The 14260-nt window shown below is 40.5% G+C and overlaps 1 protein-coding gene across 1 annotated transcript in view; it reads left to right on the top strand.

The window, feature by feature from the left end:
* Window positions 1–306: 306 nt before the first annotated feature.
* Window positions 307–14260, top strand: part of SMAD5 (SMAD family member 5) — a 51249-nt gene continuing 37295 nt past the window's right edge. Inside the window, exon 1 of the mRNA XM_032837759.1 lies at window positions 307–432. The gene's annotated coding sequence lies outside the window, so the exon portion shown is untranslated. The remainder of the gene's footprint in view (window positions 433–14260) is intronic.

Here is a 14260-nt window from a genome sequence, read left to right on the forward strand (position 1 = left end):
TAAGATTTTTCTACAGTTTTTATGTGACTGAGAAAATCTGCAATTGTCCCTATCCAGAGCAATAGTTTTATCTTCTTACAGTGTGGGTTGCTTTGGTTAGTGGAGACTACTAGCGGCCATTGTGGCGGTGGGAGCTCACCGACTCCCATGCCTGGGTCTGACCAAAGCCACAAGAGCCTCGGGCGGATCTGAAGCCAGGCTTTGCCGCACGGAGCCAAGCGCAGAACCTTCCTTCTCTCTGGCCTCGCAGCGGTCACTCGGGCTCTCGCGCGCATGCGCGGACCCCAGCGGCGTCCTCCCCGGCTCCTTCCCTCCCTCATCCGGGTCCTGGGCGAGCGGGCGCCGTGCGCGTGTCCCGCGGCCGAGCTGCTAATAAAGTTGCAGTGAGGGGAAGCGCGGCGACGGCGTCCGGGGAGTGCGTCCAGCCGGCCGGTGAGTGAGTGCGGGGCCCCGGGGCGGGCGGGCGAGCGGGGCCGGGGACTGCAGCTTCTTCCGGAACGCGGCTCGCCCTCAGGGCTGGAGTCAGGCCGAGGCGGGGGCGTAGGGCCGCGGGCGGAACGGAAGCCGCCCGGGCCTGCAGGGCGGGAGGTAGGCCGAGTCCCGGCCTGCAGAGGTTAGAGCGGCCGAGGATGGGGCGGCCCGTCAGCCTGAGGAGGCCTTCCTGCGGCCGGGGGCGTCCCTAGGCTGGTAGGCTGGCCTTGGTCCCTGCGTCGCCGTTGCCGCCGGGACTGTGGAGCGAGGCGCTCCGGACGCCCCCGGGGGGATCCCAGGCCCCGCTTGAGTCCCGAGGAGCGGTTTGTTGTACCTCTTCTAAGCACCACCCTCAGTCACACCCCTGGTAGGATCAACGAGCTTGGTCGAGCCGTCTGATCTGCTACCCTGAAAGCTGTCCAGTGGCTTGATGAATCTGTGCCGCCGTCGCTTTGTGTTTCAGAGATAAGGATCCACGCTTATCGGTGGGAATTACACTCTGGGCACTTGTGACCTGCTACTGCACTCAGCTGGTAGTTAGACCTTTTTTCTGCCACTTGCCGTGCCCATTTTCAGCAGTGCAAAGACTTCTTGTCCTTTCTTGTAAACTTCTGCATTGGTGCAAGGAGAATGCCCAGCCGGGCTGCCTGTTTGCCTTCATCATATTCGGTCTCTGCCGGGTCTTTCACTTTAGTTATCAGTAGTCAAATTCATACTCTGGCCTCTCCCCCTCCCCCTCCTTTTCCCCTCTCTTCCCCTTTCAGCTGCTGTTATTACGTGGAGTTTGGAGCCTAAGCTTTGAAAACTCCCATGTGGCGCCTGTCTTAAGTTGGAGCATGCTCAGTAGCCCAAAACAGATTTTGGTTGCAAAAAGAACTGGGGCGAGGATAGCCCGGGTATTTGGACGTGTGCCCGATTTCTAACAAAATGTTCCAGTTCTGGTTTTTTGATGGCATTGGAGAATGGAGCTGTAGGCCATCCTGGAGGTGAGGAATGCCTGAACACCCTGGGCCAGATCACTATCTTGATTGCAGAGACATTGTTTCCTGACCAGCTGGAGGTCTAGAAGGGGGGGTTGGGGGAAACATTCCTGGCTGCTTGTGCGTTTAAATGGGTGTGGTGCTAAGTATATCTTGTTTACCTTATCTTTCTGTGGAAAAAGTTTTGAAGTCTGGTTGAGTTTGTCACATCATGCGTGTTGCCTAGCACTCCCAAAAGTGTTCTTATCTAGCAACAAAGGCTGGATAGGTGGAGGTTGTGGCTTGGCTTCACAGAAGTTGAGAGGAAAGTGTTCTTGAGTTGCTGTTTAAAAAAAAAAAAAAAAAAGATTTAAGTTATCAAAAACTAGAGTACTTGAATTTCCATAGAGTACCCAAATTGCCCAGAGTGAGTTTTCAGATTTAATTTGAAATCTGGAAGGCTCAAAAAACCCTAGTCCCAGTAGATTTAGTGACATTGCACGTAGGGTAAAATTTCGGCTAGATGTAAATGCCATAGTGGGTGTTGTAAGGAAAACAGTACTTAGACATAATGTGACAGTTTCACATGTATTGATCAGAATACTGTTAGGAAATTAGTGTGTTCCAAATTTAGTAAGTAATGGATTATTTATACATTTGTACAAATTCCTTTTTTTTTTTCCTTTCCCTTTTACTCCTTCTTTGGTAGCTATTTCTTTCCCTCTGCGGTGAACCCTGAGATTACAAGAATACAGAACAACTCAGACAATTGAATTAAGGTTACCTTCACAAAGGTGGTACATAATACGTTTTAGGTTTTTAAAATTTAATTTTTGTTTTGATTGTTTGCATGATTACATCCTCCTTTCTTTCCCTCTATATTGCGGATCCCTCAGTCAGTGTGCCTTTCTTTTTCACATAGCTGTTGTTATTGCATAAATGTTTCTGTGTCTCTTTGTTACAAAGATTTACTCATTTATCCTTCCATTTTTGAGACCTGAAAGAGCTCAAATAGGCAGGAAAAGTTAGGTGAACCTCCTCAATTCACTTCCTCTTAGATTTTATATGCATCCATATGATACAGTCTGATAAAAAGGAGGAAAGCCAGTGGTGAACTGCGGGAAAAGAGAAGAATAAAATATTTTTGTAGTTTCTGTGCAGATTTGGTGGTATTTTCTACTTGTCTGGTTCACATAGGTAGGCGCCACAGAAATGGGTAGATTGATACGTGTTGCATTTCTTTCCCTTCTGGCAAAGTCAGCTATTAATTTCAGTGAGAGACAGTGGCAGAATGTTGTTACTAATGAGGTTTGAATCAGATTGTTGTTTACTGTTGATTATGTAACATGTTGCTGGAAGTATTATTAAAAGTTTCCTTCTGCAGCAAGGTAGAGGCAAGTAAATTCTGCTTACTCTTCACTGGGTTTTAATTCTTGGCTGAACCTGAAGGCACATTACACTATAACCGTAATTATACCTGGGCAGCCTGTCTCTTTCCTGTTTTCATCATGAACCCAAACATTATGATTTGCAGTGATGATCTTTTTTGTCCTTTGCATTAAACAGAGGCAGTATGTTTTCTCTGTTTACTGAAAACAGATTTGTAATTTTGTCAAATCAAAGATACTGGCTTCTTAGTGTTTTGAAGACTAGGCAGTAAAATACCAGTTTTTCATCTTAGTAATTTAAAGTGAAGTACTAATACTATCTTAAAAAAATCAGTTTCACACATACTGTTTGATAGTATTTTATGTAAATTTTAATATTACCAGTAGCTTCTAGAGTTTTTGAATTAAGAAAGCCCTTTTTGTTTATGACTTATCAGTGTTTATTATTACCAGATGTATATGTTGGTTTAGGCACTGAGCCATGCATTTGGGTGAATTTAACAGCCTCCTTGAGTATATTTTAAGATATAGCCACCTTTATTTCTTTGGTTTATCATTCTTCAGTGTTTTCTTCGGGACCGTCAGTGTTTCCCTGTCTTGTGTGTGTGTATGTGTGTGTGTTTCATACTAACCACAAAGAAGAAGCCAAAATAGTTTATTTCTTTAGATGTTACCACTGCCTTCCATCCAGTAGATTTGCCTGTCTACTCATAAAATCAAAGATGTTGAAGAAAATTTCTTCTTATAAAGGACAGTCGCAGCCTGAGAGATGATTTTTGTCTCTACCAGTCTGAATATTCTGGACAAGAGAGTTATCTGGAAGAATAGGACCCAAGAAGGCTGCACAGAGGTAGGGTGCTTTCCCACCAAAAAAGGTGATGCACAATCCCAGGAAGGCTGACCATGTTTCTCACACCTTGTTTGTGTACTTCCGAAGCTAACAGAATAATAGAATTGGAATTTTTAGTGCTATATTATCCAGTTTATTGCCATTGTCTAGAACTGTTAATCTGAGAGGTTTGTTTACTAGTTGGAAGTTGAAAATAAACAGTTCTTTTGGAAGAATTGTTAAAATTTAGATTGTTGTTAGGACAGCATCTCCCATTTTCATATGTCACTTTCATATTCTAAAATTTTATTGTTTTAAAAGTTTGAAAAGATGGGATAATTACATAGTAGGTTTTTCAGAAATAGTCATCTAGTTCCTAGCTTTTTAGTTTTGGTGTTTTTTTTTGTTTGTTTGTTTTTTGTTTTGTTTTTTTTTTTTTGCTTTTGTTTTGCTTTGGGCAGCTAGGTGGAGAAAATTTTGGCCCTATCATAGTAGAGAGGTGGTTTCAGTGAGTTTTCTTCCTGCTTTTATTGTAGTATTCCCAAACTTGGTTGTGATAATATTTTAGAAGAAAGAATTCTTTATTAAACCATTCTGTATGGATAGTACTATAATTATAATTGACTTTGGAAGCTGGTGTTAAAGTACATTTTGTAAACAGGTTTTGCTCTTGAGTTCTGTGGTGTGCCAGTCTCTGTCTATAAGGTATATACAATTTACAGACTAGTATACTCTGAAAATTTGGCAGTGGTTTGATGTGTTGTGAGAGTCTAACTAGATTTTTCCTTTTGACTTCTGTGTATGTTTTGTTATTCCTGAAAATAACAGTAAGAAAGAAAGTGGTGTCACCATCCCTCCTTTCTCTGAGAATAGCACCTGGAGTTCTGAGAAGTGTCTTACACTTTTCAAATTTAACTGTGATCTCAATACAGCTGGTGCTTTCAAGGCAAGTTTTGTTCAGTTCTGTTTTCATGATGTGTTAGGATCTGTCTTGCATCCTATCTGCTAGGCTGTATAACTTCAGATCTCGTTATTCTGGTTTGTATGTTCCTAGGAAAGGGGGTACTGCAGAGATACTTCAAAGCTAGTCTTCTGTTTTTCTTTACCTTTATTTCCATCTCTGTGCCCACTTAAGCGAGTGCCTGCTTAACTCACTGACCATTTCCACTCTTTGGAGGTGGAAGTGTAAATTAAATGAATTGATGACAGGGGCCGAAAAGGTACCCAGAGCCATATTTGCTCCCTTTTCTTCTTGTGACTTGAACTCTGGGGTGCACATGAGGTATCTGGAGAACATCTTCCTAAAGCATTGTGTACACAGGTTAGTGCTTTGTGCTCCCGAGACACATTTTAGAGTGTAATGATTTGGTGTCTGCCTTTGACGATTTTATAATTTAAAGGAAAGCACTATAATGATTGACCAGCTCTGTGTCTATTCCTGTGTCTACAAGCCTGTACAAGTATACTCCAACACATCTGGTAGTAATATAGGAAATCTTGCAGGCTCTGTGGGGCTGAGTATACATCTAGATCAGGCTCTGCTTAATTAGAGGACTTAGAGGAGCAGGTGAAGTTTAAAGAGTGATTAAAAACTGGGAAACAAAAGTCTGGATGTGGGAGATAAAAAGAAATAGAGACTTGTGTGGGCACAAAGAGAGACTATGTAAGATTATTCTGTGAGAAGTGTCAGGGAACATGAGTTCAGCTCCTGAATGGCCTTGAAATCCACTATGAGAACTTCGGTATCTTGGAAATTGAGAACCACAATTGGGAAAAGTAGAGATTGAAGTGTTTCTCTACCAAAAGTTATTTCAGTGCACATGTGATTGTAGCCCCACTTTCTTATAGATGTTCCCATAAAGAATGGGATTTCTGAATCTAGGAAAGCTTGTAGGCAAGCTTGCTCTTGGTTTCTCTTCTCTGCCTGCTGCCATGAATGTGGCTTACATGTTTTAGTAATTGTGTGACTGGATCTGGGCTTGGTTTGATGCTAGTGGTGCTGATACTTGGTGACTGCTATTGGTATTAGAACCATAGAGAAGGATATTTTTTAAACTTTACCTCCACCAGCCACAAAAAAGTTACCTTTGGAAGAAAGTGACTTTCTTCTATCACAGATGATCCTGAGGGCCTTGGTTCTCAAACCTCCTGCAAATCTGGGACTCTTGATAAAATAGTGGGAGGTAGGCCCCTAATCTCATACCTCATGAATTTGAATTTTGTGGAATGGTTATGAGAAATTTCTTTCTTTAGAATCCCCATTTGTAATTCTTTTCTACAGGTTTGGCTGAGATTATGGCAGGTTGTGACCCATATGGGCATTTATTTGTGTGGGTTGATGTGCTCAGCAGGTTTCTGTTTTGGCTAACAGTGTTGGGTGAAATTTTTGGATTGGTTGCTTGCCTTTTATTTTGGATTGAAGCAGTTAGGTGTTGGAGCAGAAAGTGAGAGAGCTGTTTCTATGAATTGTTTTGTTAAGTCTGGGCATGAGCCCTGTGTGTGCATGTGTGTCTGGGGATGAGTGTGGAAGGTGGTTTGTATATATCTTTATGGGAGTTGGTTAAGAGGTCCCGCTCAAGTAGCTTGAGATAAGAACAGGATCTTTGGGTGTTTGATGTTAGTATGATTTGGTTAGTATCATTGGAAATGGAAGCCTGGTAAAGCTTAATAACATTTCATTCATACATTTAATGTATGTAAAATGTAACTCCTGATCTTCCTTTAGCTCTGCTATCAGCCTTCCCCCAGATCAGTTGGTTGCAAATCCTGTTCTTCCAGTAGTCAGTACTGACACCTTGGAATCATTGTTGACTCTTCTGTTCTCACATTCCCAGTATCTCTTCCATCAGGAAACTTACTATTCCCTAAAATGTATGTGAAGTTATCTATTTCTTACCACCCAGCTGCCGTCACTCCGGTCTAAGCCATTATCCTCTCTCACATAGCTGACTGCAACTCCGAGCTGGTCTCCAGCTTTTACCCCTGCTATTTATTCTCAACACATAGCCAGAGTAACTCTTTAATAATGTTGGTCAGAAACTGTCATGTCTCCATCAGAGTGCTCGCAAATGTGTTCTCATTTGACTTACAACCAATGCCTTTAAATGCAAGTCTCTTACCTATTTAACCCAATTTCTTATTTTCCCCTCCTTGTTCACTTTATTCTCAGGCTACACTGGTCTTGCAGTTCCCAGAGCCTGCCAGACATGCTTCCGCCTTGGAACTTTTACATTGCCTGCTGCCTTTGCCTGAAGTGATTTTCCACGAATAACTGCCTGGCTTATTCCCATTTCCTTCAAGTTTTGACTCTGTTGGTGCCCACTCAAGTGAGGCCCAGCTCAGCCATCCTATTTAAAATCACACCTCTCCCATACACCATTTCTCATTTACCTTCCTCTGCATTATTTTTCTCCATGGCACTTTTCACCTAACAAACTATAATAATCACTTGTTTACTGTCTTTTGTGTGTCTCCCTCCACTAGAGTGTAACACTACATGAGGACAGAGGTTTTGGTCCCCTTTATTCACATGTGTATTCCCAGCTCCTAGAATGCTACCTCAAAAGATACTTTTTTTTTTTTTTTAAAGATTTTATTTATTTATTTGACAGAGGGAGAGAGATCACAAGTAGGCAGAGAGGCAGGCGGAGAGAGGAGGAAGCAGGCTCACTGCCGAGCAGAAAGCCTGACGTGGGGGTCAATCCCAGGACCCTGAGACTGTGACCTGAGCCGAAGGCAGAGGCTTTAACCCACTGAGCCACCCAGGTGCCCCAAGATATACTTTTGAATGAATTACTTTAATACATTTAACAAGTTCTCTGAATATGCTTAGTATTGTTTCTTAAAGATTACATTCTAGTGGGAGAGGAAGAAAATCAGGTAAGTCAACAAATAATTATATATTGGTTCGTAGAGTGAAGGAAATGAACACGGTATTGGGAGTGGGGGAAACTGACTTTATATAGGATTATGGGGGTGATATCAGGGGAAGGTCTATGGGATGACAGCTGAAGCTGAAGCCTGAATGAAGAGAGAGCTTGGAAATTAGTGACTGAGGCTTGAGGAAAGCAGTTCAGGCAGAGAATGGCATTTGTAAAATCTTTGAGGTACAAAAGACATAAACCAGTATAGGAAGATAAGTGCTTTTGAAAGATGAATTGGGAGCAGAAGTTGTTTGCCCTAGTTTCTCATTGATTTTTCTTAAATTTCAGCCTCCAAATTTGTATAATTCCAGATACAGTGGAGAGAATCCTTTTGAAATATGAATGTCTCTTGAAATGTAAATCCCCTTTTTTATTTTTTTAAGATTTTATTTATTTATTTGACAGACAGATATCACAAGTAGGCAGAGAGGCAGGCATAGAGAGGGGAGGAAGCAGGCTCCTTGCTGAGCAGAGAGCCCGATGTGGGACTTGATCCCAGGACCCTGGGATCATGACCTGAGCCGAAGGCAGAGGCTTTAACCCACTGAGCCACCCAGGCGCCCTGTAAATCCCCTTTTTAGTAAGAATTTTAATATGACTGAAGTACAGCTGGACTTTGGTTTGAAATTCATTTTTTCCCCCTGACTGTACAAGAAGTACATTTACTTTAAGAAGTACAGAATTGGGGCGGCTGGGTGGCTCAGTGGGTTAAAGCCTCTGCCTTCAGCTCAGGTCATGATCTCAGGGTCCTGGGATCGAGCCCCGCATCGGGCTCTCTGCTTGGCAGGGAGCCCCCCCACCCCCGCCTGCCTCTCTGCCTACTTGTGATCTCTCTCTGTCAAATAAATAAAATCTTAAAAAAAGGAGTACAGAATTGTATGAAGCGGAAAGTGAGAAATACCCCAACCCTTCAGCTAAGGTCCTTTCAAAAGCTTTTTAGCACATTCTCTTTCATTCATTAAAATAAGTATTTCTTGAGCGTATATATCACAGGACTTAACAGTGGTAAGTGAAAATAGGTGTGGTTCCTCTCATTTATAGTCTTGCAGAATTTGTACTCTTTCAGAATTGGACAGTTAGATGTAAAAATACAGGTGTGTTAAGTGCTACAAAGTAGAGGTATGTGATGCATGCATTAAGAGTGTATAATGGGGGGATTTTATCTACACAGCAGCGTCTAGGAAGGCTTCCCTGAAGAAGGGACACTTGAGCTGAAATAGAATTAATGTGTGTATGTGTGTATTTTGTAATGATGTTTCTTAGTTTTACAGTGTTTTAATACTGCTGCTTTTCTTTGTATTTATTAGGTACTCTGCATTATTGTCTAATTGATAGTTTGCAGTCTCTTGGAAGAATTTCAGGGAATTTAATACACAAGAATTTCTTGGTCTTATTGTTATCCTGGTTTTCTTTCTAGCTCTGAAGTCATTTCCCTAAGAAATGACAAAATACTTTAATCGAGAGGGTTATATAGTCATGTCTTCATAAGCCAGAGGTAGACTATAAAAGGCCAAGGGGATAGCAGATAATAGGTTCGTAGTTATAACCTTAAGTATCTCCAGGTTCTGACACAAGAAGTAGCCCACATTTCTGCCTGCTCAATTACTGGCCTTCCGTGCTTGCTGTATATATATTTTACTCTATTTAAATTAATTATTTTATTTTTTATTTTGAGAGAGAGCACACATGAGCTAGTGGGGGGTGGGGTGCAAAGGGAGAGAGAATCTGAAGCAGATTCCAGCATGGAGCCCAACACGGGGTTCGATCTCACGACTCTGAGATCATGACCTGAGCCGAAATCAAGAGTCAGACACTTAACCTACTGAGCCACCCAGGCACCCCTTTTTTTCCCCACTCTATTTTAATGCCCCATCTTTGGTGGTTATCATATGGAAACAGATCTAAATTAAGTGGTATGCTAACTAGCATATGAAGTTCTTTGTAGCTCCTTCTCTTTTCCCATTATTCTTTAAGATCTTTGAGATTATAGATAGTGTTTTCTCAGCCCGAGTTCCTGGTCTGAAAAGACCCAGTAAATTGTGAATAAATGAAACATCTACTGTCAAGATTCACGTCACTTCTATTCATATGATCCTCCAAATCTACATATTCTCTCTTGAGCTTTAATTTCACATCTCCTTGGCAGTGTGTCAGTGCTTTTACTCCCTTAAAGCCAGCCCTTCACCAGCCCTTTCTTGCCTTGTCTTGGCTATAACTAGAATTGCCCTTTTTAGGTAAGTGATGTCTTTACTTTTTAGCTTTTAAACTTTGACCTTTCTTGGTTGCCGTTGTTTCTCATGTAGGTGGTCACCAAGTCCTGTTTATTATTTGTAATGCCCATCACAGCACTTCACTTTTTGTCTCTCCTGCCATCACTGTCATGGTCTTCATACCCCTCAGCTGGTGTGTCTTCCCATCATAGTTGGATTTCTACTGTGTTTTCCCTCTACCTTCTCTGCCCTCTGAGTTAAGTCTCTTCCTTGGTTATTTCTGACTTTTTGAAATTCCTCTTGGAACATGTCTTTCTGCTTAGAAGTCTGCACTGCACATCGCATTTCTTCTAGCAGCCTGACTGTAGCCTCATGTTCGTTCTTCCCCGTTCGGCATCCATTCTGTGGTGGCGCCTCTCCCTTTTGTTTCACAAACTGGCTAAGTGTCTTCTTGCCTCATTTGGCTTAGTGATCCTTGCTTTTCCTTATTCTTGCCCTATATTACAACTGTATTGCGAATTATAAATTGTCAAATTCCTATTTTGAGCTTGTGATAATTGTTCCCAAAGTTTGTGCTAAAATGATGAGCAGTTATCCACACCTCATCCTTAAGGCTTTTCTTTACCTTAGTGCAATGCCTGTGGTTGCGGGGGAGGAACTGTGAGCTAGGCCAAGCTCTGTTTTTTTGTACACTGGCTAAGCCTTCCACTTTGTCTGTCTCTACCTTTTTACAGCCCAGTTATTTTTTTCTTCAGCAGTCTTATTCACAAGTGTGTAATTTTTTCACCTTTCCCCTTTTACTCCCTGTTTTCCAGTTACTTTGGGATAATTCCTCTTCTTTTCTATTTATGATCCCCTAAATCTGTTTGAAAGTGTTTGATCACTAGATTTAATTATATTCACTCAAACTGTAATATTGATGAAAATTAACTGGTTCACCTTACACAGGTTACAGGTTGTCTTGTATATTTCCTAATGGGATTTTAGATTTTGCGGGATTCTCTGGTTTTCAAGCTAGAAATAGAAATTCCCTGGAAGTTATCTTGGGCCTGTTCAGTTTAGTTTGTATTTTTTGTTTTATTAACTTAGTTAGGGGTGCCTGGGTGGCTCAGTGGGTTAAAGCCTCTGCCTCCGGCTCAGGTCATGATCCCAGGGTCCTAGGATCGAGCCCGGCATCAGGCTCTCTGCTTAGCAGGGAGCCTGATTCCTCCTCTCTCTCTCTCTCTCTCTGCCCGCCACTCTGCCTACTTGTGATCTCTGTCTGTCACATAAATAAATAAAATCTTAAAAAAAAAAAAACAAAAAAACAAAACTTGGTTAGCCCACTCTGTGTTACTGTAACAAAGCATGGCTTTTAAGGAAAAGGCTCACTTTGACACTTAAAATTGTAAAAGATTGGTTTAGTATGGCCTCAGTAAGAGCAAAAAAAGAGAAAACAGACTTTGTCTTCTGTCCCTGATTATGCTATTGAAATAAGGCTTCACTATTTGTAAGTAGATATTAATAGTTAAACATGTTAAATAAATGTTACATGTTACAAATTTGAAATAGCTTTTTAGGATGTTTATTGCAAAAGAAAATAATTTCTTCTTAAGTTCCTTGAAGCGCCCTTGTTTTCTTAGGAATTAAACATATCACCTTTAAAAAATAACAAATATGTATTATTCCCAGTGGTGTACTTTAGGATAGCTTTAGTGTGTTAGATGGCCCAGGATGAAGATGGCAGACACACAGATGGAGTCTGCTCAGAAGCCAGGTTTTCATGGAGAGCACTGTTTTGCATACGTGGACTATCAAATGCATTGTCCTTTCTACTTAGAGGAGAGTACGGAGCGAGGGAAGCAGTGAAGAATGTGGGAGAAGCTATGAGGAATGAAGAAAGAGGAGGCAGGAAAGAAGAGTCAAAGGAATGAGAACAAAAGAGAAAGGAGGGCAACAGAAGTGATGGGGAATGTGAGAAGGGACTTTGGGAGAGGACAAAAGAAAAAGGTGCATTATTTCCTTATTTCTTCTAAGGTGTAGTTACATTTTTTTCACCTTGTAACATCTCTGAAATTGGGATGTGTCTTACGTTTGATGGTATTTGTTGGTTTTGGCCAGGTGATCGTTGTGATGTAGTTGTCATTGCTCGGGCATGAACTCTGCCTTTCTCTTTTTGTTGTTGTCATTTCTTCCGTTTACAACCTTTGGGAAGGTGAAGCAAACACCAGTATCAGAACTTGCAGGATGGGTGTCTTCCTTGAGTGACAGTCCTGCAGTAATATTGGAGCACTCTTCAGACCTATGGTCTTGAGGCCAGAAGGATGATAACGTGAAGAAAAATTTTAAGTGATGAGAAAGCACTGTGTGATAGTATGATTTACAGCTTGTTCTTCCTTCAAGGTTAATAGAGTAGAATACCATTTGAATAGATGGCTTTGTGTGTTTGTTGAAACAAAGTAGCTCAGCTGTATTTTTAAAATCCTTGGCCTAACAGCAAGATGTTCATGATTATTACAACAATAGTAACCACACCATGCCAGGCGCTGAGTTAAGTGTTTATCTCATTTAATTTTCAGAACTGATATTTATTATATAAAATAGAAAAAAATAGAGGTTTAGGTGTAAATGTTAGATGCAAAATGTGATTAGATTTCAAATCTGGTGTTTTTATGTGTTACAATGCATATATTATTATCCCTGTATAGATTAGCCTTATTGTATGTTTCTAGACAGTTCTTTAATTCTACTGCCTATGTTTTAGCAAACTGAATTTAGTATTTTCTCATTCTGGTATATTAAAAACTCAGATTTTGTGTCTTTATCCACCTTAGCTTTTATGCCTGTGATAAAGCTACTTCATCCATCTTGTCTTTCCCCCTCCTCCCTTCCCCAAAGAGCCATCCCATGAATTTCTTTTAGCACATATACACCCTTAGGGCATCTGCCATTCTCCACTGTGTATTGTAAATGCGAATGGCATGTTGTAATTATCAATTTGTAATTCTTTTAAGTTTGGGTCTGGACTTGATTGAATTTTTTTTTTTTTAACCTTTTAGCTTCTGGCTTAGTGGTTTACCCTTTTTTGGGTTCACCCAGTAAATGTGTGTTGTATGACTCTGAGTCCAAGATGAAGTTTAACACTGGTTATATATATGCCTCAGTAGACTCTGAAAACATTGTAGAAAGGGAGCACAGAGGACGACCGCATTTAACTGCCCAGAGATATGTAACCTCTAAAGACTGAAGTTACTAAATATAGCCTTTTGGGACTTTTCTTTATTACTAGGATAAATCCACAGATACTATGGAAAGAATCACATGAATGGTTATGTACACAGCTGACTGAACTGAGAATGGGTATCATTTTATATAGCGAAAGGCAAAAGGGGTATGAAAAATTGAACCAACTTTTTGATAAGAGATTCAAAATGAAACCTTTGGTCACTGTTTTCTCTGAATTCACAGAACATAAACTAATATATGCAAATGGGAAAAAGTATAGTATCTTACTCTGTTTTTTTGTGTATATGATGAGAAATTCTTCCATACAAGGACTAAAGTGAAGATAGTGAAATGAATCTATTGCTGTATCCCAAGCACTCTGATGCTTTCATTTCAACGTGGATCAAGGTGTGATTTTGAATCTGATAGATTTTACAGCAAAGTTTACAGGAGAAAATTGATCTGTCTGTCATATGGGTACAATAAAACAGTTTTAATCCCAATATAACAATTTTATTTAGAAATCTAAATGTTAATTATTAAGGAAGTGGATGTGTGAAATAGAGTTGGGCTGGTTAAAATCGTGTGTAATGGTGTATACATACATGTACACACACACACACACACACACACACACACATACTGTGTTCTAGTGTTTAGTGTGGCAAAAATGTCCTAATGAAAATTTAAAAAGCTTTGAAGCTGAGTAAGGCTGCCATAATAAACGTAAATTTTTTTTACAGTAGTAGTGAACCCTTAGGTTTTCATACCTATTGACTTGACTTAGCTCAATTGAGAGAAGAGAGGGTTAAAAATAGATGAAGTTAATAAGCTATGTTAAATGGCAGAAAAAATCAGTTTGAAAATGAGTATATTGAACAGGATTATCCCTGGTTTCTGAAGCTGTATAATCTTGTGATAATATAATGATTGAAATATTTTGGAGAAGTCAGAGATACAGAGAATAATGGAAGAGATCTTTAAGGGAAGAATATTCCTTGGTGGGAGGCTTTCTTTTAAGGAGGAAGTATGTACAGTGTTTAGGAGTGTGGGTGGAGCTGGACTGCCAGGGTTCAGTTCCTGGCTTTGTTTCTTATCTATTGAAATAAGCAAGTCACATTTAATTTCCCTTTGCCTGTTCTCTCATCTGTAAAATGAGAATAATGTAATTTACCTGATGTGTCTGTCTTGAGATTTTAATCATTTTTGGTCTCTCAGTGTAAGGTCCTTAACTGTGCTTGATGTAGTGTTCAGTAAATGTTAGTAGTTTATTACT

The sequence above is a fragment of the Lontra canadensis genome, unplaced genomic scaffold, assembly GCF_010015895.1.
Source record: "Lontra canadensis isolate GAN:19392208 unplaced genomic scaffold, GSC_riverotter_1.0 scaffold99, whole genome shotgun sequence".
Classification (NCBI taxonomy): Eukaryota; Metazoa; Chordata; class Mammalia; order Carnivora; family Mustelidae; genus Lontra; species Lontra canadensis.